This window comes from Falco peregrinus, chromosome 4, assembly GCF_023634155.1.
Source record: "Falco peregrinus isolate bFalPer1 chromosome 4, bFalPer1.pri, whole genome shotgun sequence".
Lineage (NCBI taxonomy): Eukaryota > Metazoa > Chordata > Aves > Falconiformes > Falconidae > Falco > Falco peregrinus.
This window is the reverse complement of record NC_073724.1, coordinates 63,339,755-63,367,610: the sequence shown is the minus strand read 5'-3', so window position 1 is coordinate 63,367,610 and position 27,856 is coordinate 63,339,755. Positions and strand designations below refer to the sequence as shown.

Below are 27,856 nucleotides of genomic sequence, written 5' to 3'. Positions count from 1 at the left end.
GAAGGAATTCTGTAGGGCACCCACAAACAGCTGCAGTAGGTAGATGTATTGATCATCAGCACATGTAGAATTATTTCTTAATTTTTTTTCATAGTCTTGGAGCACTTGAGCAAGCACCAACCAAGCTCACTAGATACAGAATACCTAAGGACTCTCTGCCCCAAGGAGCTCACAAGACACTGCAGATAATAAATACCATCTAAAATAGAACATCTTATTTCTTTCCTTATCTTTTTCTGTTGGGTCTTCTCCGTTTTCAAATAAGCAGCTCAGTGTTTTTTGGATTTACTTTCTGCCAGCCTAATGGTTAAACTTCCCAAAGTTGTAACCAATTAGAGGAAAGTGGAAAAGGGAAGCCAGCAGCTACACAGGAAAAATTGCAGTTGTCCTATGAAGAAGGGCAGATGCTCACAGAGGGAAATACCATGTAATAAATACCTCATTTTTATGCTGTTTTCAGAATACTCTAATTTCTTATTAGATGATTCTTAAAAAAAAAAAAAAAAGTCTTTGAAGTGTAAATATACATGTGGAGTAATTCCGTGCTTTGCAATACAGAACCTCCTAGGGAAGGGTAGGTTCTTGTTTCAGCAGAGGCTTCAGCATCTCCGATATTGACCATTATTTCCCTAAATTCTTTAATCTACAGAAGGCTATTTTTATACAGAGGGCAAAAGTGTATGGTGGGAACTCCCTTATACAGGGATATTTTTCTTAATACTAGACCAACTAGGAGCAGAACATGCACAATCGGATCTGGATAATACATTTTAATTCTATTTAAAAGTGTCTCTAAAGAGATTCAGCTAAAACGCATTGGATTTTCTGTCTGGCAATTTTTACAGAGCAGCCATTTCCTTGCAATAGTTACAATTACCTTAACTAATGCAATTAGACAGAGAGTTTGCTTTGTTTTATTTAAATTTCACTGTAGCAGTTTTGCATACTGCTTCCTTTTTCTTACTTCCCAGCAGTGGACAAGACACAAGCGTTGCCTTAAGGCCCCTCTGGACAGAAGCGCACCCACGCACGCCGCCCCAGCGGGGCCCCGGCCCGGCCCGGCCGCCCCGGGCGGTCTCTGCCTTCAGCACCATGGACAGCCGAGCGGCCCTGGGACATCCCCTGCCACCCCCGGGGGAGGTGACAGGACACAGCCCCAGGTCTCCTGCTCGGCCTGGCTCCAGGCTGCAAACAAAGGAATGAATGAGAGGGAGCAGAGTGAAATAAAGGGCAACCCTCCACTGCCTTTATTTTTCAAAGGCATTTAGGAGTGGAATACATACAGCCCTAACTTCTGCATGTGAAAGTCTCTCCAAAAAGATATAGGTTCCCCATTGCCTTTTGCTGGAAGGACATCTTCATATTATCCAGTGATGCTATTCACTATATACTATCTACTACTATTGTTCCTTTTCTTTAGTTTCCTTCAAATACTGGGGCCTTTGCCAAAACACACTGACATTTCTCAATGATATGATGCTTGGGGTGGTGGCAAAGAAAGGAAAGAATGAAGGTGAAAATGGGCAGCATGCCTGCAGACAAGAGAAAATGTGTTTCTTACTCCAGAAATCAAAAACAGTGGCTTTCTACTCGGATCTCGGAAATGCAGAGCAGTTGTTTACTGCTTGAGGTTTCGCAAAGAAAACTCAAGAGAGCCATCTGCTGTCTTAACCGGTAATAAAGTGCGTGCAGTTCTTGGCAAAGTGGAGGTTTTGCTAGCAGGTGGATCGTAGTATGAACATCGCGGCTACCTTAAAGACTAGCAACTGCATAGGATTATGAATTTAGGACAAATGGAAATATCTTAGTTACAATATTTGCTATATTAAAATAAAATTTTCTTTCTGACTAACAGAACTCTGGCTATGAAACCAAATGATTAAATGCAAAACAGGGGGAGAAGGGATTTTCAATACTTTCTATTTTCCCATCTGTTCAGTTCTAATTGCTAATTTATAATGTATTTCAGGAGTTTTATAAAACAAATACATTTTAGAATCTTTAAAATTACTTGAATGAATTTTAGAGCAAAACATGCAACAGATATAAAGTGTGCATGGAATACTTGCTTTATTATATACTAGGGTATGAAACATTCTTTAAATTTATTTTGTGCTGTATTACTGGGGTCAAACCACATTCAATTTCATCTAATTTAAAATGCAAATTACAATGTGCTGTTTTCAGGCATCAGAGTTCAATATTAAAATATACACAATTAATATTTGTGTATATACATGTACTAGTGATACACAAAATCATTTTGTAAGGTCTACCATTAGGAAAAATGTGATTCTATGCTTTATATTCTATCCTTACCTAGATCCACAGGTTACAAAATGTACAGAATTGAAAATGTCAATCTTACAGTTTAAGGACTGTGTTATCTTTTCTCACCCCCACCCTGTGTCATTTTTGGTCAATGCAGACATGAAAACTCTACAGAGTTCTTCCTTTCATAAGCCGTTTCAATAGAAACAAGAATGTACAGGTATGTTCCCACATACACACACTCCGCCCACATTTTCTCCTCCCAGATATGCTGAAACCATTCATCATATCAAAACCAAAACAAACGAAATCAAACCCTAAGAAATATACTCCAGAGCACTCACAAGCATATATTTTCTACAAGTGTAACATGCCAGATTATTACATTGGTACTAAATATGTTTTAGTTTCTTGAGGTCTAGTAAAGGTTTCATTACACTTGCTTGCCAGCAGCAGGCACACATAGCTTGCTTTTCCAGTTAAATACTCTAGAATAAGATGCTGTAAAGTCAACCTATTGTATATTCTAGAAAACATAAATAAAGTCTTGTGAACCTAGTAGTTCTCCCAGACTCTTTTAGAGTTGAACATCATTTCATGTCCCTAAAAAGGCCTTTTTTCTTATTTTTTTTCTTTTTTTTTTTTTAAAGATGGTATGTGCTACAGCTGCAAGCAAGATTAATACCTTTCTCCTTAAACTTCCATTCAAACTGGAAAGGCTACTTTAGAGCTAAAGGCACCAATTTAGGCATTACAGTTGCAAGGTGTGCATAAGAGTACATCTGGGCCACTGGGAAAATTTAATGTCATTCCAAGAAGAGATGTCTCAGCATTGAAAAAATACTCGTTTATAAATTCTGATGGATTAATTTAATCAACATTCTGATCTTGATAAGACAGCAGAGTGATTACCAGAGTGCTATTTCCAGCTAAGGTTGTGATTCTGAACATTTGTTGGTACTGATCAAAAATTAACTGAAGGTTGCTGGTAATTTTGGTGGACCATAATTCAAGTGTCTAAATTTAATTTGCATACTAAGACCCCACCCCTCCACTCCCACAAAATGATATCATAAGAAAATGTGATACAATTCTACAAATAGGATTATTCATATAACTACAAACTAGTATCTGCCCAAGGCACGCAATGTGTACATATGTGGTGTGGAGGGTGGGTGTGGGTAAGCAACAGTAACTTCCAAGTCTTGATTTAATTTTCCTGAGGGACAAAGCTAGAGCAAGAGAAGAATTAATGACTTGAACAACATGAAAGAAATACAATCAATGGCTTACTCTGTAGGTTGGTGTTTAGTTTTCTAAAAAATTAACAAGCTAGAAAAATGTTTGTCAACATAAAAGGTCATATTTTTTATGACCATACCTGTATGAACATATTAAATCATAGATAAGAAATCCCTTTTCAGAACGTTTATGTGCATTCCATGTTATACAATAAGACTAGTATGGTTGCACAGTGAGCTTGAAACAGTTTAAATTAGGTCAGTTTTACATGTTCTTTTATGTTAGCCTGGATATAGTTGTCCTTATATGTTCTTGTTAACCCCTCAGAAGACAATGCACTGTGAAGCACTGTAACTTAAAATCCTTAACAACCCGAGCACTTGATGTTTGTTGACTATAGACTTTGAAGAGCATTAAGAACAAAGTTTATTAAACTTGCTAATATACTTCAGAGAATATCTATGCTTTCACACTGTTCTGTATCAAAAGCACTTAGTTTTCAGTCTCAACATACCTATTAAAATTTACTGAATCCATAGGAGGTCCTATATAGTCAATTGTTTAGATAGATCAAGTGAATCCCTTTAAATAAAAGCAAGCTTCCACTATGTCATTTAAAGGACTGTCCATATTTTAGCCAGCTTCTTCACAGGTTTGGACTTACTCGACTTTATGTATCCAAGTCATAAGAAGAACCATTAAAATATAATTAGTGTATATGCAAGAATAAATTAATTCACCATGCAAGGAACTCCTACATTAGATTACTGGTTGGGCAGAGAACTATCAAAATGTAACCATTACTATACGTAACATCTAAGGAAGTACAAATGCCTATACAAGCTCAGAGTCAACGGCTTAGGTAGTGCAATATTTGTTTGCATTGACTGGTGGCATTTCTTTCACACATTACATGGAATATGTCTCCAACTTAAAGGACTGAGTACCTCTATACTAGTAAGGATTCAAACTCAGTTAGAGAACTGAATAAAATCATCTTGTAGATGACCAATAGGACATCACTGAATAGATATTGGCTTCTTCTTTAGAAATTATGTAATTCTCAAATTGCTTGGGTTTACTTTTGTAGGTTTTTTGACTTTGCTTTCCTCCTTCCCAATGCTAAATTGCATTGATTATACTGTTCTAGTGAGACTCACAAATAGCACTGTGTCAAGGAAAATACCTGCTCTAATCACTTACAGCTTAATTTTCAATTCCATTAGCTAATTCTTTGTTCTTCAACAGCAAAAAGCAAATGGAGATTCTTACACTTTTTAACAATCAATCTTTCAGCAAAGTAAGACACGTGATTACAGATCCTAACTGTTAGCACACCTCCTGTAACATTTTTCATGCCTCTTTAATTTTCACTTTGTCTGTCCTCTACTTCTGATACCACTTATTTTGAGACCACATGAACAAAAGTGATAAATTGGATTGACAGGAGAATCTGAACAGCACACAGACCATACGAGTCTCTCCAGGATAATTCACACAGGCCCAAACTTAACTCTGACAAGTCTTTTTTAAACAGTTAACAACAACAATGACAAAAAAGGAATAAAGGTCACTTTCAGGGACAAATCTATGAAAATAATTAAAAACTAAATACATTGTGGTTTCTGCAGCAACATACATACGTGATTTTAACTTAAAAAATTAAATAGTCTCCTTAGAGAGAGATTCTTAATTGCTATCAACAGAAACACATTGCATTTATTTAGCTCTCACTAAAGCTAATAACAGATCTGCCACCAGAGTGCTTCAGACAAGGCTCTGACAACACAAGCCAGAACAACTCCCACTAAAGAAAAACACCTCCCCCTGCCCCCATCTCTAGTCCACACAGATGTACAGAGCAGTTTAAGATTGAGAGACCTAAAAACAGCGCAGAGAGCTTCTTCATTAATTTTTCGTCTGCACAGCTTAAAACAACATCTGTTGCATTTGCTTATCTAGCCACAGCAGGACTTTTCTGTTTTGCCTGACTTCTGAAATATGCAACAGATTTTGCTATCATTCTCCCAAGTAACTGAAACTGCCTGTAACATGAGTCTGCTTAATTTTGTTCTACAGAAATAAAAAAGGAACATAATTCCTGAGAAATTTGGTACCTACAGTGAACTTCCTACGGAGTCAGTACAGCTGGCAGAGCATGACTATATGTAAGCTGTTACACCTTGTTACACAACAGTCTCCTGTGAGGGTTTCCTACTCCTAGAACAGAAAAAAAGTTACAGAGATTGCAATGAACTTACTCACAGTCTCTTGATCGGAATAATCACAGGTACTATCCTAAACACACGTTGATTTTTACTGCACAAGTTCTGGAAAAAGCATGGCCTATAGAAAAGTAGCCATGCATATAAAAATTTCTAACTATAAGGGAAAAAAATCAGCTTAGTGAGTAACAGTGATTTGGGGAACGTTTACCAGCCTACACACAAGGGATTGTTCCTTTCGTAGACTTTACATCACATTACATCACATTTACATCACATTTCCTTTCATAGACATTACATCACAATATTTGTTGGTTCATTAGATGTTCACTTTCCAACAGATAGCTTCATAGAGGAATCAAATCGTTTAATCCTTTTGTTAAGGAAATTAGTAATATCAGCGCATACATACACACAACACATATACAGGCATAAAATGTATGAATATGTAAATTTTTATAAAAAATGTTTACACATATGTACATGAGGACACTTTTATATTTATGAGAATTTGGGGCATTTGGTATGGAGACATTTTTATTCAGATACATTGTCTGAATATCATTTAAAAGTAATTTGTCTGCACATGATATGACCTGTAAAACCCAACATAGACACAGAACCTATGTCTTCTGTCTGAAATCATTAGGAAATCCAAAATGCCATCCAATCATTTATATATACATATATATACACACACACAAAAACTGTATAGCCCAAGCTTATTGACAGTGTTTTTCTAAAGTCCTCCAAAATATTAATTTTAAATCTTTACATAAGGATTTCTTGCTTTCCTCAGAACAGATATGAAAACATATGGCAATATAAGAAAAAATGTGTTCTATTTCTGGACATTAATAACAAGGCAGGTGCTGGATTTTGGTCATCTCACAGAGACCAAGGAGAAAAAGCACATTATGTCCATTACAATAAACACTGAACAGAAAAGACAGCATGAGCAGAAGTATGTAAGTTACTAGCTTGAGAAGCAGAAGTACGATTCCCTTTAAAACACACCCAATGATCCTATAAGTACATAAAGTGATTGTCACCAGTGACAGGAAGGACTGGAACATGGTTGCCTGTGTACTTGCAGGCATAGACACGCACTCCCACACCCACCCCTCCATACACCCTCAATACCACTTTGTGGTGGAAGAAAGCATGAAGGACACTCCCTGGCAAATAATTTTGGAAAAAAGTAGTCTTCCTTTCTGCTGTCTAACATAAAATTGGCAGCGTAACTCATCTGGCAAAAATAACCTTTTTTACAGTCATCTGTCTTTCTTTACAATTCTTCTACCGTTTATTTTCAAATAACTCTTGTTTTGCAATTCATTTGATACTATTTTGAAGACATTTGCAAGGGGAAAAAAAAAAAAAGCCCTGTAACCTAAAATCCTGTTCTTTTCTTGTTCCAGAGGGAAGGGAATACAGCATTTTTCTGGGTACTGTTAACCAGGAGAAGGTAGGTCTCTGAAGGAAGAACAAGTAAACATGGACAATGCCACATTCACCCCTAGGGTAAGCCTTAGTCTCCCCTGCAGCCGTTTCATATAGAGACATCCCAAACCCTTCCTTTGGGGTTCAGACACAGCTAATGTCCTCTGAAAAAAAGCCACATGTCTCTCCCTCTTTCCAAACAAAGAGAAAATCAAGTGCATTCTCTACTACTTCTATTGAATGGAGTAAGTTAATTACAGATGTAAACCTCTGAAAACAAGTACACCTTAGCTTCTTTTTAGTCAATCTAGATATTCAGAAGTATCTGACATGATAATGCAGTTGATATTAGCATAGCAAGCGACTTTTGCTTTTCTCTCCTTAATATCTTTCACTCAGTTTTATTTTCTTTGATTGAAAGGTTTTCTTTGCATTGCTATACTATTGTTAAGCAATGGATGCAAACAAATATTATCTACTAAAAAAGGCACCAGAAGAATATTGATTAAAATAACCTTTTAAATACTAGCCTTTTCTCCTCTCTTTGATAATGAGTCTACTTCAACTCTAGCTTCATTATTACTAGTGGTAATTGCTATATCAAGCTGCATGTTTCCATTTTACTTCTTCCCAAATAGAAACATTATTCTATACTTCATTTGTATGTTTTAAAAAACTGTCTAGCAAAACCAGCAATGAATACTTTGATTTAAAAAAAAAGGGATTTAAGAACTTCTGTTTGTTCATCTAGCTATTTACATAAATTAAAACAACAAGAAAAAGTTCAAATACTTTTACTACTTTTTCTTTATTTTGAAGATGTGAAAGTTAGAATAGAATGAATACTATAATTATTTTTAAGTCCTGAAAAAAATATTGCAATACCTGGTCATATTACCCTGCTGATATTCCTGGTAGTAATACAAATACCATAGCATTTACTATTATCAGTAATAACACGACTAGTCCTAACAGTGACCTGCTTTTACCACACAGTCCTACAAACCTAAATTATAAATTATCTCATAGTCAAAACTTAACTCATCGAAACCCTTCAACAGCTGTAATGTGCAATTATCTGATTTGCCAGCAGTGGACACTGTTACTCTAGTTATCCACAGATACATTGATGGGAATAACTTGCAACACATACTGGCAAATTTTTCTTTTATTACTTTCACTGCTGTGAGAACTTGGAAGTTTTGGTGTCAGACAAAAGCTGAGTAAAAATTGTATAGTAGTAATATTTTTCAACACCTGTGTGATAGCGGATAGACTGTTACTTTCTTTAAAAAAACCTGTTATTTTAAAGTAAATTTAAGAAAATCACGAACTTATTCACATGGGATTTTTTTTTCAGTCATAATTTCAAGTCATAGGTGCTCTGATGCAAAAAATGAGAATTTCTTCATTCCTCTTTTTCTCAGAATGATGGTTATGACAATGAATGTGTGACTTTTGCATTGCTTCTATAAAATTGTTATAACAAATTAAATCATCAAGGTAAAAAATTATAAACAGGATATTTACTTCTGGAGCCTGTATCATTTTTTGAATAATATAATTGTTCAAAATCTGCAAAGGATATGTTTTACCCACTGATACTTTTACAGGTACTTTGAAGTTAAGCTGAAGTGCAGACTTTTGCTTAGGAAGAAAAAATAGATAGCTGTAAAACCAACTCGGAAAGTTGCAGAAGGATTAGCTAGGAATTAGCCTAGCTAGTTGGAAGTTTCCATTTGTCTTAGAAACAGAAAGAAAATCTAAGCATTTAAGCAATGCACAGGTTTAATCACAGATAATAAATATTATCTTCTTAGACACAGTTACAAGAGTTACAGCAATCACCTTCTAATCTCAATATTCAAATGGCTCATTAAACTCCCCCTAAAATTCCCATCAGTCTAACACTATTATATAAATGCAGTTTTCATGTAAGAATATGTAGTATCTTACTAACGTAATGCTTATTGTCTGGACGATGCAACTGAAAACTTATACATAGGGCCTAACAGTCTGGTGCCAGTGCATGTACACAGGACACTCAGAATGTGTAAGAGAACGGTCATATGAAAAGTCAGATACAAATCCAGCCTATTTTTAATTTTTTTCTTCTTTCTACTGTTCACCTTGATTAGTAAATTGATATGATTTACCATGCAGTCTGGCCATGCAGAGCTGGCAAAGTTGCACATGAATTAAGGAGAGGGACATGCCTGTATCAGTGGTAGGATCGTGTCAGATCCTTTCACAATAAGACTACTATGAAATTGCCTCCCAGAAAGCCTGGAACTTCATGAAGTTTGGTGTGAGGTCTAGCTGCTGTATTTCAGTGTTTGAGAACTTTGAGCACCCACTGGGTTAATGACCCTTCTCCACAGCCTCCTATTACCTGGATAAAAGTGACTACGAAGCCATCACTCGGTGCACAAATCCAGTCAGACAGAATAGTTGGACTAGACAGAGAGACTGCTGAAACTGCTCTCCAGTCACATCAGCCCCTAAACCTGCTTAGCCTTGGACACAGGCAGACAGAACATTGTCCCTTCCCAAAGCTCACTTTTCCCAAGCCATCCACCTTGAAACTGAGCTTGCTACTGGTGTACAAGGTTGCTCTTCAGACTCAGTCCTTTGGGACTCATTTTGTCCCCATATCGGGACTTGTTACTAGAAGTCTCCAAGCATCCCTCATGTTGCCCTTCAGTATTCAGGTAAGCCTTAAACTTAAAAAATTAAAAGAAAATAAAAATTCCTCACCAAATCTCAAAGCTTTTGGACTTATTTCCAGCCTTAGTTTAAGCACTACAGAAACTTGCTTTAGCTACAGATGTAGGAAGGAAGAACTAAATTAGTACCAGGAAACAGCTTGATGAGTGGAAGCTCTCTGTGATGCAATCCAAACTGTGCTCTGTAAATAATAAGCAGTCCTGTCTATGCTAGACTGAAAAGGAAGAACAGAAGTCATTACAAATGGAACATACTGGCAGCCAAATTGCTGTGAACCATAGCTCCTTGACCAATATTCTCTCTCTCAAGACAAAAAAAAATCCTTTCTGGGCTTTAAAGACTCAAATATAAACAATCTACACATCATCATTTATTGTGTAAAAGAAATTTGCTTACCACTACATTTTTATACAGGTACTATATCAAGCTGTAAGTATAACTCATATGGGTAAGTTTTTAATTATTTTGCTTACAATTATATTATACAAAAGAATACTGCTTTGATGCCACTCACATTTTTTAAATTGACTGCTAAAACCTTGGATACAGGTAGGTCAACTTCCCATAGAAATATTTTTTTTATTATTTTGAATCTCCTAATAAAAAAAAAAAAGGAGTAACAAACAGCCATCTCTCAGTACGTTGTGCAAGTATGATCAATCTTGCATATCAATTCCTTTGGAAAAATATCAGCACCTTTAGCAAACTGAAAAAAAAATGGCCATTTTGTCTATAGAAATGAAAGTATAGGAGGAAAACTGCCAGCAAAATTGTATTTATTTCTTTTTAGAAAAAAAATATCTAGATAAGGGCATCATACTGTACCAATCAGCAAATCTGATTTTAATGAAATAGAAATCTTTATCATAACTTATCATATATAGAGGAAATAGAGCCAGCATTTTAGCAATTTCAGTCACCAGTAACAACTTAATGACTAAACAAAAGTAATAGTATAATTTCTAATGAAAGATAAGAAGATTGTTCAAGAAGAAGCCTTGCTGGGCCTTTTCTTGATCTACTCCAAACAAAAACTAGGACTTTTTGTTCTCATACAAAAACTAGGAAAGATCCAGGCATTTGATGGGCAAATCCCATTCACAGCACAGTTGCCTTAACATGAATTGTCACAGGTTCATTAAAGAGGGACCCTTCACAGTGGTATTCAACACCCTGTACGAAGAGGCATTTGTCTAACAGATTCTGAATTGTGGCATGCAAAACCTCAGTCTTCTTCCACTGGCTGTAAGGGTAGTTTTTAGATTTAGCTTCAGAAGCCTAAATCTGCCTTTCTGAAATGCACCTCTAACACTTCAGTCTAAAGTATTTAAAATCCAGTAGGAGTTTATATCAACAACAACAACAGAAAAGATTAGCTTTTCAAAATGGAAATTTTCAAAGGTATTTTTAAAAGTTATTAATTTTCAGCAGTTATTAAATCATTGTTTAAACTAGGCTTTCTGTATTCCAGCATCAGCTGAAATATCCTGGAATTTCTTTTTTTCATATTTATAATGCTGCAGTTCATCAGAAATCTTTAGGCCATTTAAATTTTCTCAAAAAGCCAACAAGGGTGCTAATTAAGAGATTATGTAAAAGAGTTCCAAGTGTGAGGCATTGAAACATTATAAATTATCAAGGATTACACATTCAGCTATATCCACTGAAACTTTAATAATTCTGTGCGGTAGCTCTGATCATTTCTCCTGGTTATTCAGTGATGCCTGAACACAACCCAAGACAGATTTCCTCCCTCTTCTCACTACACTAAATAGATATTCTGGCATATCACCAAAACCTAGTTTGCATGTACTTTGCGACATACAGCAGCTCTCATTGTGGCCTCATCCTTGAAATGAAAAAAATTACAGCTTTATTATCTAGCTAACAGAAGTTAATAGTAGTGTTGTCATCTATTGTCTTTATGTTGAGCTGTATATCTCTTCCACTATTTCTCTACAGATAAGTGGCAAAATGTGTGTTAATGAAGGGGTTTTTGGGTGGGAGCAGGGAAGGAGACAGAATTAGATAAAAAATTGAGATGCTCTCTGTTGTAAAGCCTTCCTAGCTTGCAAGACATATCTGAGAAGAAAGAAAAAATCAGCCTCTTTCACACTCTGAATCTAAAATAATATTTCCATTTTAAAGCCTATTGTATTAAAAAACTACATAATTCGTTGCCCTTTTATATGTGCTTAATGCTAATTTTGTTCACTGAACTAAGTCAACTATTAATTAAAAAAAAAAGCTACTTGGTACAGGTCTGCCATAAAATTAAACATTGCACTTTATTTTGTTGAGACAGAGGACACAAGTTCATTCCTTCTAACTGTCAACACATTTTGATACTTCCTTGGGGAAAATGACTTTTTATTTCATTTAAATTTAAAGGCAAGTTAGAGTTGCTGCTCTGATCTGGGTTCCTCTGCTCCAGATGAACACAAAAGTGCAATCAAAAATGCCCCTCTCTTTTCCTGAGATCTCTTTGTGGATACTCAGCTTTCAGATGGATATTAATGGCAACAAACTTGACTTACCTAAAACATATTTTCTGTGTCCCTTTTCTCTATTTGGTGAACAGCACCATTAATCCCCCTGTTACTCTGCTCCATCCCTTTAGCTTCATTAACTTTGTCATGCTACCAAAAAACTAGTTCTTGCACATCATCAAGATACAGTCTGTGTTATTTTTTAAATTATCAACTAATTTGGTTTGGACCCTTTATAATCAAATCCTATACTCTGTTTTGTGGTGGGGCTTTCCTTTGTACAACACTGAAGTCCTGCCCCAGTGTTATAACCTGATGGCTATCAAGTGAGCTCTTTGGAGGAGGGTCTTACACTTCTCTGTATGTTTGGCATCTAGTGCAAGGACTAAACCTCTGTGACAGCTATGCTAAGATAAAGCCTCCAGCCCACTGATGATCCCCGCATATCAAACATTTCTCATTTCATCACCCATCCATCCCAGCAACAGCTTCCTCCCATAATACAAAACAGCAAGAGGAAATCGGTGCTGTTGCCAGCATCAGAGCATTTGGAAACTTCTGATGTATAGCACAAAGCTGTGCTTCCTTTAACTAATACAAATTAGACTGTACAGACCAGCTAACTTTAGTATAAACAGGGCCATATTCTCACTGGTGTTTAAGTGCTCTTTTAGTATACTGGTAATTACAATTCCTGATACAGGAAAGGAAGAGAAAACTGAAGAACAGTAGGTAGGTTTTAAAGAGACAACATACAGCTTTCTCTCTGACGCACTCATTATTGTCAATTATAGGTAGCCTCCTTGCTTACCCTATCACCCCACTGCATGCCAAATAAAAGAAACGCTAAACATATTAAAACATGTTTATACATGTTTTACACATGAGTATAAAAAAGAAATCAGGATTTATTCCTTGGAAGCTAAGATCACAGAGCCTCAGAACAGCCTAATCCACTTGTAATGCTGCCTTAACTGGTGGCTTTTCAATTAAAACTAGTCACTATTTTTTGACAAATACTAAAAACAAAAGCCAAGGCAATACAATCTCACTTAGAAGTTGAACATGAGGGTGTGTGAAATGATACTATTCACCCCTCCATACACTTCAGACAGCTGGTGGCATAAAGAGCAACAATAATGCTTAAACTCACCCAAAACATATAAATAACAACGGTACTTTTGGACAGAGAAGAAATTGACTTTCAGCATCATTCTCCTGTTGTTGCTGAAAGAGAAAGTTTCTTTGGTTCAAATAAAATTTTATCTGAACACAAGGTTTAATATATTAGCATACAAAAGGCTAGTATTCTAGTTAGCTGAAAAAAAGCAAATCTTTTTTTCTGACATAGCCTTGAAATGAAAGGTGTGAATACTGACAGCTGCCTGTGTTACAACCCATTTTAATGAGAAAAATTTACAGCAGGTTGCTTAGCCACTAACAAAAGCAACAGTTATAAATGAAAATGTTCACAAGCAATTTGGAAACACCTAGCCATTCCCCATTTCTTATACGTAATGGTGGGTCGAAGCAAAATGAATTATCATGTCAATATGTCAATATGATGCACAAAAGAAATGCCAATCATTAGTCAATGAGTGCTCCCACCAAGATGTTCAATATGTGCAGACGGCTTCTCCCCCCTTGTGTACCTTTTCCTCAACTTTGAAAGTCCGGAAGGGGCAATTACTATGGCCCAGTAATGAAGAGCCAGGAACAGGAATTCATCTCTTGTTTTGAAAGTCATTAGAGGTACAGCAATGCAATTTCCTGCTAACAGAAGACATCTCCACTTTCCGTGGAGACGAATGGTCTTAGCCAAGAGCACATTTCTATTTGTGTTTGCTCTGTGTCCTGTTTAGATACAGAGACCAAGATGCAGTTTCATTGTATCCTGATATAACTGCTCTCCAGCTTCCTCATTTGACAGATGCTTCCCTCTTCCAATGGCCAGCAGCTTTAGGGGGGGTCAGAGCAGCTCACTGATCTGATAGAAAAGATGGTGCTAATTTGAGCAGATTAATCTGCTGGATCACCATGATGATCCTGCTTGCTCTGTAGCCAGTGATGCAAGGCAGAGAAGAGGAACGTGAGGCCACAAACAGCACAAGTCCTTCCAAATCAATGGCTTTATAAAATTGATATATTTTATTAAAATGTCTAGGGCTCTGTAGCAGATGGTTGCCTTGCATACTTGAGCTTCTGAAGTCTGCATGTTAGCCTGGGGACTGTTAGCACAGGTGTTATTGCTACTGGAAGTTTATGACTGTAATATCCTACCACAGGACTTGATAAATATATTAAATAAATAAGTTACATTTTTTAAATCAATGAAATCCTACTTTAATGAATGCTCCAGAGACTCTTCGTAAAGAGATGGTATCACATGCAAATAGCGAGGCTGTTTCAAAGACAATGCCATGAACATAGGATAATTTAAAGATTTTTGTTTTGAGAGAAAGAAGATGCTATGGACTCAAGGAATTTTCAGACTATTGTAATATGTTCACAAGTGGTCTTCTGTTGTTCAATATGGTGTGCATTTCTAGATCAGCTACTATGTTACCTTCAGCAAGCAAAGCTGAAAAATAAAAGTTAATGCAAGTGATATAGATTCGCTCAGTATGTGCTCTCACCTTTGTGGGAAGTTATAGACTAGACTGACTCAGGTTAGCTATGACTTTTGAAGTACAAGGCTTCTAATGGTGTGACCTCTGCTCTGGAGCTCACTGATACTTGGCACAAGAACTATCATCATTCCACGTGACAAGTCCTGTGAAGATCTGTGGTACTGTGGTCCTAACTTGGCCCTCCTGTGTAGCAACTGACTGACTGTAATAAACTAGTAATGTATTCAGACTGCTTATACTTTCCTCTATAATGCTGCTTCTCAGATTATTTTATGACTGCTAGCAGGCGGCACCTGTGAAGACCTATCCTAGTCCTGGAAAGGGAAAAAGACTACAAGCAATAAATAAAAGCCATGAAGAGCTACAGGGGCCGGTGACCTCTAGTTCTGATTAGCATGTAAGTCCTCTTCCATCATCAAATAAAGCAATATCTAGAAGAAACCACAATGTACTCAAGAACTAATTAATCTTGGAAACAGAAGAAATAACCAGATAAAATTATCTTTCCATTCTTTCTTCAAAGATGTTATTGGACAAGTAAGTACAAGTGACAGATTCAATGAATGCATCCAAGCAACCTATGGAAGAAAACTTTGGTTATAACTAGAAAGAATGCTTGCACATGAACATTGTTTTGAGTTGTTCACTGACCTGTTTTCCCAATTATTTCAAACACACAGATTCAATAATTATGTAGTGTGAGGCAACATAAAACTTGCATATTTATATCTGTTATGATGTTGAAAACCTCTTTCATGCCAGCCCACTTCATAACAAGTACTTATTTTTCTTACAGCAGTAGCACTAATTAAGTGACTTCTCATGGAAATCAATAGCAAAATGTCAACGATTTTTATAGATCGGACCCAAAATAGCTGCCAATTACAGTACTACAAATTTCTTTCGAACACATATAAAAATGTTTATCTCTGTTGGGGTGGGGCAGTGGGGCGAGAACTGCTTGTTATTTCAGCTTGCAAATTTATTTGTGCAACTAGAAATATAAGAAGAGCATAATGAAATTATTAGCTCTAGTTTCTGCTTTTCTGTTGTGATGGGTCAGAGTACCTTATGTAGTAAGATTAATGAAAACCATTAGGATTTTATGTCCAAAAATTACCTATACTGAAATAACTGTCCTATATAAGAAATGGCTTCAACACTGAGAAGATATGGCATCTTCCTCCAAGAGGGTGTATGTTTAAACCCCTGGACCCCGAACCCCAGCCTAGTAAAAAGTAATAATATTGAATTTGTCTTAAGCAGTATGGGTAACAGTAGGGGGAAAAGGGAAGGTAGGGGGGAAAACCCAAGGAAAAAAGAAGACAAAAGAGATACTAAAAACCATGACGAAAATAGTTTCCCAGTGATGGATAAGATGTATATAGAATAATTCAGAAAGGAGGTTTGCAAATATAAACTAATAAAATTGATTTTAAAGTGTCATCCTCAGGAAAAAGGTTGTATATGATGTTATTCCTTTCAAATAATACCAAAGCTTCCTATTTTACTCTAACATTTATACATAAAGGCATCTTTTTCTTTATATTTAATAGTACTTTTTAATATTTTGAGCCCAACTGTTACTTAAAGAAATGTCTACTCAGACTGAAGCGTAGCTGAAAGTGTTTGAACTTTCCAAAGCCAGCTCAAGTTTGATTTACATAAAATGAATGAGAGGAGTCAGGACACGTGGATTAAATGCAGTGCTAACAGGCTTTGCTTATATCTAATTTTAACAGTCTGACAACTAAACTAAATTTCCACTTGAGGGATATTTCCTCAAAATAATTAAAAATAAACTGAAAATAGCTCCTAGAAGAACTGTCTTATTCCACTAGAGATTCAGAAAAACTCTGCTGAGCTATGCGTTCTGCTGAATTAAGATAAACTGCACTTAATTGATAGCTTCACAGACACTGATGACTGTGTGAGAATATCTTACCTTTGAGCTCACTCTCTGTATCTTATACTATGAACTGAAAGAAATGTCAGCCTTTCATTAAACAGTTACATCAAGATTTTACATCACATGAGATACAGGTTTACACATAGAACAAGAGCATGTGGTTTATAACATACTGTGGAAAACATGAAATAAAGCACATCAGAAAGGTTTTCTTTAAACCTGTATGCAGAGAACTTAAAAATGAATGGACTCAAATACTTAAATGATGGTAAGGTTAACCATGAAGTGAGGGTTTTTTTTATTTCTACAGTGAATCTGAGAGAAATAGAGTCACAGTTATACATGTAGAAATTGAGCTGGTGAGAAACACATGTTGGTTTTCTGAACATTTGGCTCAAAGTTTGGCATTAGTGAATAAGCAATTATCCAGTACTAACTGTTTCCTATTTTACATGTTGGGATTTTTTTTAACATTTGGAAGTTTAATGTGTGGGTTTCAAATTTTTTCAGAATGTTTTCATCTTTTCAGAATGTTTTTGAATACCTGGTAGTTTGGGCATATCATTAATGAATGGTTCCTATGAAGGAATGCTTACAAAATAACTGGGTTTATATGTCAGATACATTTATGAGACTTTATTGCCTAAAGCACGCAACAATGAAATAAAAGTTAGAAGTTATACTCAGAAAAAATTAGTTTCTTCTGTAAGAAGCAATAGCTGAGAATGGTTTATGGCAAGTTTAACACCAAAACATATAGCAAAAACACAATAAATTGCTCATTGAACATTTTTAGGGGAGGGGAAAAGGAAAAGAATATGTTGTCATTTTCAGAAAGTCTGCTTCATTAATACACTGTAAACAAGTACGCTGGAAAATCAATTTTTTCTGGAACTTAAAAGCAAGTATAATTCAAGTACTGAAAAGTAGGAGGAAAAAAACTGCATGCCCTTGGCAAAAGTTAGTCTGCCAGCATATTTGGTCATCACATAACACCACTTCACAATTTTGTGGAACCCTGCAATAGATATTAACATGTAAAACAATTATACTAGCCCAAACTGCCCTTCCAAGGAAGGAAGTCAAAGAAATCAGAAACAGAAGTAGGTGAATTAAAATTCATTTTTTCAGAATAGGAGGTAAAAACCAGAATGCATCATTTCTTAAAGAATGCTATTAACTAACCCAGCGTTTTGCTGAAATGCATTATTTTGGTACACGAAGAAAGCTCTTAAAACAGTTATTATGCGTGTTGTGTTTTCCGTGTCAGAATCCTTTGCTAGACATACTTTAAATGCATGGACTAATTTGCTTCACCCATTAAACAATGTTTTAGTTATGGATTAAGTTAATAGCAAGTTTGAAACTTAAAACTGAATTAATTTTGATTTAACAAAGTAAAAAAGTGTCATTCTAAAACAACAACAACAGCAACAAAGAAATTTCTATCATGTTTCCAGGATCAGACTTTTACACTTTTTTTTGACACTTTTACAATAAAGTTATGATTTGTTTGAGACCTATCACAGGAGGAGTCATGCCCTTAAAGGAATATTCTACAGGACGTTATTATTAGGTTGGTTGTAACAATGCTCATTAATGGAAGAAACAAAATGTTGCTGCAGCTCAAATACCATCAGAACCAGAGGCTCATGTATCATAAAAGCTGTAGCTACAAACGCAGACACACACAAGCACACAAAAAGCACTGTTATTTTACATTTAAATCCAAAGGAATGTGATTTTTTTTTTCCTGTTCAGCTATAAGAATGTCTTGTTCTTAAACTGGATGCTTACAGCTGAATTTCCTTTTATAAATAGTCTGTTGGACAGAAATCATATACAGCTTGCTCTGGTCAATAGTTTTTAAAGGACATTTCTAAAGAAACCCTTCCACTCCTCAATCACACCCCCAAGTTCACTTCACCAGCAAATGCTCTTGTACTTATCACCCCAACTTTCAACCTCTCAACCTAGGCCAAGGGTTTCAAAGGCAGGCTCTTAACTCCAGAGGCAATGCTTTGAGGATTGCAATCTACCCACATCAAACACTTGCAAAGGCTGCTAATCTTCATTTTTGGAAGGCCAAATCAAAATCCTTGCCCAAGGTTATAACGTCAGGCACATTACAAGACAGCAAAAATCACTGAGCCCTTTTCCATCTGTTTTACCCATACAAATTCCCAGTGCTTATTACAATAAAATGTACATATATTAGCAGTCAGCAGCTTATATGTAATTTCTAGAATAGCCTCCTGTTTTGAAAAGAAAAAAAAAAGAATGGTAAATCACATATATATTGGCACAAGTTTTGAGGAAGATAGCCATAATACCTGATATTGAAAGGAACAGTTGCTTATGTAAATTGGCTCAAACAGAAAATGTAAAGTACCTTTTGTAAAACTTAAGCTCAGTAAAAATGTCATGAAATATTTCTTGAAAACAGCTGTCTTTAAAGAAATATCTCCTCATTCCTCATTGTTCAGCTATTGCACCATAATGATAACGCTTGAGAACTGTGAACAAAACTAAAACCAGAAGCCAAAACAAAAGGGGGAAAAATTAAATTGTTTTTGTGACAATGGAATACATACGGTGAAAACTAAATTTAGATTGGCTGTGATCCCATACATTCCATTAATTTTGGCTTTCAAACCCAGAAAGTCTGTTTGGAACAGCCTCAGCACAGTGGGGCCCTGGCCTAAGACACCGAGGTATTAGAGGAAAAGAGTAGCCATGCGTAAATATTCAGACATATAGAAAGAGCAGACAGGAAGCAATGCATCAATTCATTCAAAATTCCACATATCCATTCTCCCCCACCCCTCATTTACCTCCCTGAAATGTATCTGCATGAAGATGAGATTCTTGTCCTTAAACACAATCTACTACTGTCTAACCAGGCACAAGCCACTGTTAGCAGGGCAGAGATTTAGAAGAGATATATTAAGGCTAGTGTGAATGAAATTAATGGGTAGTGTGTGTTTGTGGGGAAGGGGCAGGGGGAAGGAGAATGCACAGGTACACGAAGGAGCAAGCTTTCATTTATGGGATGTAAGATTCAGCTTCATAGAAAGAGTTAGTCAAGAGCATCCCTAAATTACAATCAGCTCCTGGCAGGAAAATATACCTAAGGAAAGCTGCCTGCAATTTGCACGGAAATATGACCTTTTTGAATCCAAATGATTGATCAGCTGGCTCTATCCTCATTACACCTCTTCCCACCTTGCTCCATTTCTCATTGGACCAAAATCTAGAATTTTTATGTGATGAACTTCCCATTTAAAAACAGCAAAGCAAGCTTTTTATATTTTCATGACACTCCACACTGTGCCCCCAGTTGCTTTTGCCTGATTGAGAGTACGGGCACTGAAGATCTGTAGCCTGGAAGACTGCTGTAGGGAGAAAAGGCCGCAAAGAAACGGAATCCCAGAAACCCAGCACTGCAATATCCTGTTAGATTCAAATTCCCCTTTCAAAGAAAAACCTATTGCACCCCATTCACCCGCTTTGGCATTAGAAAAATATCTGTACTATACCAGCGGTCACCTTGCATCTGTGTACTAAGCTGGGCGTCACAGTGCACACTAAAGCAGCCTATACTGTATATATATATATATATATATAACCTGAGAATGTGAAAACTGTAGCTGTTTTACATCCTACAGACTTATCTACCTAGTTTTGTGTTTAGATATAAAGTATTACTATTCAGAGAATTGTTCTCAGTGATCTTAAAAAACCCACTCAGACGACATTGGTAATCCTTCCCAGTTTTCTTGTTTCTGAAAGGTTTTGTAAATGAAGTCTGTTACTGAAAGGTGTGCTTATCGTTCTTGTGAACTTCAGAGAGAGATTTTACCTGTGCAGATGACAGAACTGAGGAAAGCAGAGATAAAAAAATACCAAAAAAGCAGCTACAGTGATTTTGTTTCTCCCACCCTAGTTACTTTCTGTTCTGATCTGTCATGTCCCCCAACTTGATAAATGGTTGAATTAAGGATGGTACATGAAACTGAAGTGTGAATGAATCGCTTCATTAGTGTTTGCAGGCTCCATTATACAATAAAAGTATACAACTGAGGTCTGACATAAAAGTAAAGCATGTTTAAGGTATGCTAAAAAGCACAGTAATGTTTCAAATAAATCTTGCAAACTAATACAGGTCAGATGGAACACGTTAATTGGTTTTGGTTGTCAAAAAAAAAAAGACAATTAGAGAGGTATTTATCTGGCTAAGATTCAAAGAGAAAATTGCCATTTTTTTCCTGTTAAAATTCTGCAATTGGCCCTAAGTTACAGGTGAGGGCACTATAAGCAAAAATAAAACCTTAGGGCAGGGTAAAAGCAGATCCATTTAAATTGAAATATCTTTAAAAGACACAACAAAAATTTGCTAGCTAACATTTCAAATCACAGAACACTAAGTCCCAAGCTGAAAAGCGTTTTATATTTGGTATGTAAATACCATTATTTAGAGAATAATTGAAGCTTTTCCCTAGAAAATGTATATTATTTATACACTTGATAAAAATTGACTAAAAATACAATTCATATAATCAAATAGGATTACATATGAAAAGTTAAATCTGCTGCCTAACGCACTAGAATTAGGGAACAGTCTGATATATTTATCTTTACAGCAAGAGGAATGAAAGTACTAGCTCAGATTTTTTCCTCTATGATTATCAAACCTCATTTGATAATGATGCTGGAGACCTGATATCCTAAGTAGCTCAATTTTTTTTCTAAGTAAATGCAACTGCAGAGCACTTCTGTACTTGTTTTATAAGAGTTTTTTGATATAGTAAAGTACATCACACAGAGTTATTTGAAGTTTAAATAATAGTTCTTTTCTAAATTGTTAAATACTGCTTAAAAATTAGAAATCAGTATGTTTTTTTCTTAATTTTATTCTAGTAATTTGACAGGTATATTGAAAGACAGCTACCTTGATTCTTCCGTAAGATATACCATTTCAGCTCAAAATACTTAATTGAACTGCACAGGAATAAAGGCCATGTTTAGTCACTGATGCAAATGAGATGGTTTTAAGGAACGCTCAGCACCAAACTGCTTCTCTGATAGTGAAGTACTTTTTCTATTTAGTTGCCTCAGCACATAATCGGAAACTCCAACATGAAATGAATAAGGTCTTTATTTTAAAATTCTGAACTAAGTTCGGACCTTGACTTCATAATAACCTTTTACAGCCTAAAATATGGAATAACAGAAATCTAATGCATTTTTCTAGAATCAATGGAAGGAAAGAAATGCGGATTATATTGTCTGAAAACTGGTATGAGACAACTGAGGATGCTGGCATGGTGCATGCACAAGAGTGCAGTCTCATATTTGGCTTCCTCTGAGTAAAGTTCTTTAAAACAAACAAAGGCAAAACCCTTCCAAGAATATGAAGGAACTAGGATTGTAAAATTTATGAGACTTCCAGCAGCTTGCAGCCTTGAGCTGTTACTGCATTACCCCAAGCAACTACATTGACTAATGAAACTATGTAAGTGGAAAACTGTTGTACTGAAGAACTGCATGGGGGGAAGACAAACAGAAATATTTGACTCAGTTACCAAAAGTAGTCTGTCCTTCATGAAGCACTCGACATGAAGTCCAAAACCTAAGCTATTAAAATTTTCAACTAATCCAGTGTCTGCAGGTTCTATGAGACTGGGCCATAACATGCCTAAATGTTTATATCTTGCTCCACATTTAAACCCATCTGATACAAACGTAAGCAAAGTCAGCTTGGCAAACAGAGGGATCCACAGTGGGACTCAATTCTGAAACCTGGGATATCAGGCTAATTTTTCCATGGATCTTTATGCAGCCTAAACACAAATACTAGTAAACTCAAAATCTAGTATGTCAAAAGTCATCTGCTAGTAGGGCCAAAACAATACACTGGGTGCCTAAGTCGTTTGGTCAATGCCTTCTTTATTCACAGCAACACTGGGAGACCTGTCTAATCCCAGGACAGTCCCCAGGATCCCAAGACAGGGAGCAAAGTTGTCTGCAAAACACATGGGGAGGGTGAGGAATCAGGAGCATGGTGATGATGGAGTCAATATACCCCCAGAACACTGCAAAAAGAACACTGCACTTCAGGGCATCTGATGATTACCAAGAATCTCCTCAAAGGTCCAAAGCCTACTCCTCTCTTCTAAAAGCAGACAGCTTGCACATCTTTGAGAAAGGTGACAGTCCTTTTTTAATTAACTATTCTGGACTACCACATTTTCACTGTCAGAGGTAATTCACCTTTGGAGTCCCACAACACTACTGCAAGTACAATGCCTCAGAATCACCCCCAGTGGATTTGTGGCTCAGATCTGCCCAGGTGAATTAAAATGGCTTAAACTCTGTTATGCAGCTGACAGAGCTCAGTCTAGTTCTTGTCTCCCCTTCCTTTCAGGAGAAAGTCTTAGGTGCATGCTGGTTAGAAGCTCTTCCTGCGTGGGTCCTGTCTACTGAGGCTCTGGTACAAGAGGTGCTGCCATCCCATGTCCCACTTGTCCCATGAGCTTGCTGCTAGGTTGCCTCAACTTGTTGACAAGGAAGTGCTTACTGATATGCACTTAAACAAAATTTTAGGTATTTGGGGTAAGAAAAGTGCCCCTATAGAATTTAAGTCCCCTCAATGTTAGGTGAAAGCTGTGAAGAGCTTCTTCGGAGTACAGCTTGGACATGGTTTCCAAGGAGGTGTTACTCCTAATGACATAGTTCTCTCTATGCATTGCTCTTCAGTGAATGAGAATGTACTTTTCTAACATTTTGAAAGCGTCAGTACATATAATGAGCGTGATGACACAAAAAAATATAAAACGATGTTGTGACATTGTGAGTCAAATGCAAGCTTTCTTTCAGCTCAGTGCAGTGAGGCTATCACCCCACCTTTCATGTTCTGAAAGCAAGTGAACCCTACTTTTCTACACAAATATTTTAGGTTAAACCTCTAATACTTAGCAAGATTTTGATGTTAAATGAAAGGTTTGAACAGGTACAGCGACAACAGAACTACAAACCCCCCCCCCAAAAACCCAAAGCAATGCTTTATTTTTACAATAACAAAAAATAAAGGAATAAAAAAAAAATCCCAAGTTGTCACATCAATTTCAACATTTAATAAAAATATTTTTTCTTTCATAGTTGTTTTGCAATAGAAACAGATCAGTGTGAATGCAGATATTTAACTGAACTATATTCTTTCCACAAAAGTCAGGTCTTTTTATGCAAACAAGTAAATTTTGCTAAATCTTCTTTGCCAAAGAAGATTAAATGGTTGGTATTTATCCTACAAATTATGAAAACACTGTCTGCTAAAACACAAATAAAAATCTATTGCCTAAATTAGAAATATCTATAAAAATTATTTTGGTGGTGTCATGGTTTAACCCCAGTCAGAAACTGAGTACCATGTAGCCACTTGCTCACTCCCCCCACCCCCCCCACCCCCAGTGGGATGGGAAGGAGAATTGGTAAAAACCATGGATTGAGACAAGAACAATTTAATAATATTGTTGCTGTTGTTGTATTTTACTTTATTTCCATTAACAGCAGCAACAATTATAATGAAAAGTTTTCCTTTTTGAGCATGGGAAATCTGAAGAGCCCTTGACTTAGGGTAAGCACTTCTTAGCAATAACTAAAACACTGGTATGGTGTCAGCACTATTCTCATACTAAATGCAAATAAAATACAGCAACAAAAATAACAACAACAACTGTAATGAAAAGTTTTCATTGTAATGAAAAGGTTTCCTTTTTGAGCATGGGAAACTTGAAGAGCCCTTGACTTAGGGTGAGCACTACTTAGCAACAACTAAAACACTGGTGTGTCGTCAACATTATTCTCGCAATAATGCAAAACACAGCACCATACCAGCTACTAAGAAGAAAATTAACTCTGAAACCAGGACAGGTGGCACCTACTTGTACTTATTAAGAGTTTTAAGTTACCAGAAAAAAAAAAATATATATATATAGGCCTACTTTCCCTCTTCCTCCGCCATTCCCCTTGCTGCTACAAAAGGAGCCAAGAACCACAAAGCTATTACTAATGCTACCATCCTGCAGATCATATACTTTCCAGGGCCCTCAAATATATTCATATATTACTGATCACTCATCTTCCAGTTTCAACTTTTCTTTACTCCAAAGTGGTAAAAGTGTTTTTTTCTAATAATTTTAGACAACATAACTCAACTGTGGCAATTTGTGATGGATGAAACTCCATTTTCATTGAAAACTATTTTAATCATGTATGTAACACCAACAAAAAAAGACACTTAAATCATGTGTACAAATCCCAACAGAAGGTCAGTTTCCATCAGAGCTGAACAAAAGAAACTCTCTCCAAGTAGATTTACAAATAAGAAGTCCAAGACATTTGATATCAAGCTCTATGACAAGAAATTTATTTTGTGAAGGACACAAAAACACTGACAGTGGGAAAGTGGCATAGACAGTTGAGGCTTGCCAGCAATGCTCCGCTGACGTCAACTACAACAGGAGGAGAACCTCAAGGCAGAAGGATGACTCTGCTTCAGCCAAGAAACCATACATTTTTTGAAATTATGAGCACACAGATGGAAGTAATTGGCGTAAGAGATGGCACTGTTTGTGACATGGATGCCTAACTCCCAGGAAGACATCCCCTTTACATCAAGGCTTCACACAAGTTTGAGTCAGGAGCAATATTCACCTAATACCAGCACAGATTCACTACCAGTGATCAAAAAGAAAAATACTGTTGTCATGTTCTAGCACCCATTTCCAAATCCCTCCTGATATTTTGTTTGGTTCAGTCATATTCACTTTATTTAATATGTTTTGCTTTGCAGGTTTGCATGACAAATAAAGTGGAATTAATTTGTTGCCTCTTGCAGTGAAGTAAGCTACATGTGTAAGAAAAGAATAACTTTTTTAATAAACCAAAGCATTATCTTAGCAAGAGTAAGTACGCATATCATAATAAACCAAGTATTCATGCAAATTAATGTCTGGAAAAAATGTTTGAATTTTAGGCTAAGACAAATGTATGCTCACACATTTCTGCGTCACATAAGTGCATTTAGTAAGTGGCTAAAGTAACAGGGCAGCTTATCTATTATAATTTTCATGTATTGAAAATAGTTTATTTTCTTGTTTTATCTAGAATTTGCTCTTGTCCTAGCTGGAAATTTAATCAAAATCTTTAACTTTGTCTATTTATGGAACCGCAGAAAATGAGGTACTTACTATTGTAAAGAAGACAAACAAAACAGTTAAGTAATAAAGTAATTAAATGTCAAATTTTTGAAGGCTTCATCCCAAATAGTGAGAGGAGTAAGTAAAAAAGCTAGAATAGGTTTGTTTATCATTAAGGAACTGTATTACATGTTTGAAAAGGTGTGTATGTGGGTGCACACTGCAGACAGATGACAAATCAATCTTTCAGGACAACTATGCCTTATGATTATTAAATGTGAACACATTTATAAGAGTCAGATACCATATTCTCTTAAGATATGATGCTGATATTCCACAGATGCAAAATGATTAGTGAACTTAATATATACAATTCTATAAAGAAGGCTAGAGGTTGCTTCTAAAACTACCTAATATAACAAAGTAAATTAAATTATTGAAAGGCTCTTAATGGATGAAATTTATTACACTGAAAGAGAAAGGAAAAGACACATCCAAGAAGACATGAAAAATTTTCAGATGGACTGAGTGAAAGTTTCACTGGAATATTCTTTGGTGCTTTTACACTGAAATTTGTCTTTCCTCTTTAATATAATACTGGTTTTAACAAGTGATGTCAGCTTTAAAATACGCCTGAAGAACAGAATGAAGCATGGTGGTAAAACAATTTATGAAATGATGCATAAATAGCCTGTGCAGTTTCCCTATGAGACTTGACAAAACATACTGGCTTCTATCCAGACATCAAAATGTAATTAAGTATGATTTGTTATGTATATTCATGGATTATTCACATCAGAATACTTTGCTTGCTTGAACTGCATTAGTGTAGTTGGCCCCAATCTACAAAATATTTTAAGTGAAAAATCAAATTAGAGCAACTTTTCCTGGAGGAAACCATTTTCTCTTTGTTTCCCTTTCTACAGATCTACAGCAATTAATAGTTTGAGACACTGGATTAGTGTTAGACCATTAATCTAAATATTTAAAATAGTGACAGATGGTGCCAATAAAACACACAGTGTGATCCTGCAGGAAGGAGAGCCCAGCAATGGGAGCAACACCAATATTCCATATGTTCAGGTTGGTGGTGAACACTTTAAAGAGAACATCATTTGGTCTCAATAGCAACAGAATTGTCACAATTCCTACATAAACCAAGTTGTCAAACTAATTCAAGAACCACCCTGTGCCAAATCTCTACATTTTCAGGCCTCTGTCAGGACACTGTTTTCAAATACACAGAAAAATGGCTCCACTGACCAAGAGAAGCTCCATTTTCTCTCATTTGTAATGACGAGAAATCTCTCACTTTTAAACTCCTGCCAGAGTGACCTTAACTTTTCCTTTGTTGATTTAGTAAGTTAATTTTTTTGTTTAAATAAGTGGTGTCTGATTATTAGTTTTAGCAAAAGAAGAAGAGAAGCATTCTCTCCTTCCTCTGCTTTTCCCTCCCTTTCCCTGTGCCATGTAAATATGTTGGTTTGTAAATGTTCCACACATTTCAGTGTGGCTCAAACAACTTTAACAAGACATTAAGAAAAAGCAGCCTTCACAGCACACCCCTCCATCAGTAAAGATGTTATCTTTGGCCGTGTGTCTAACAAACACATTGCTACTGCTTTCTTAATTAAAGTATGCTTGCTTTAACACTCCTGTGTACCAAAAACTCTTCCCTCCTCTAAAGCTTCATTTGGCCACTCTGTGGTAACTAACACCA

General features: G+C 36.1%; 1 protein-coding gene across 1 annotated transcript in view; it reads right to left on the bottom strand.

The window, feature by feature from the left end:
- The window catches only part of FGF14 (fibroblast growth factor 14), a 406,279-nt gene that overhangs the window by 131,837 nt on the left and 246,586 nt on the right, over window positions 1–27,856 (bottom strand). The window lies entirely within an intron of this gene.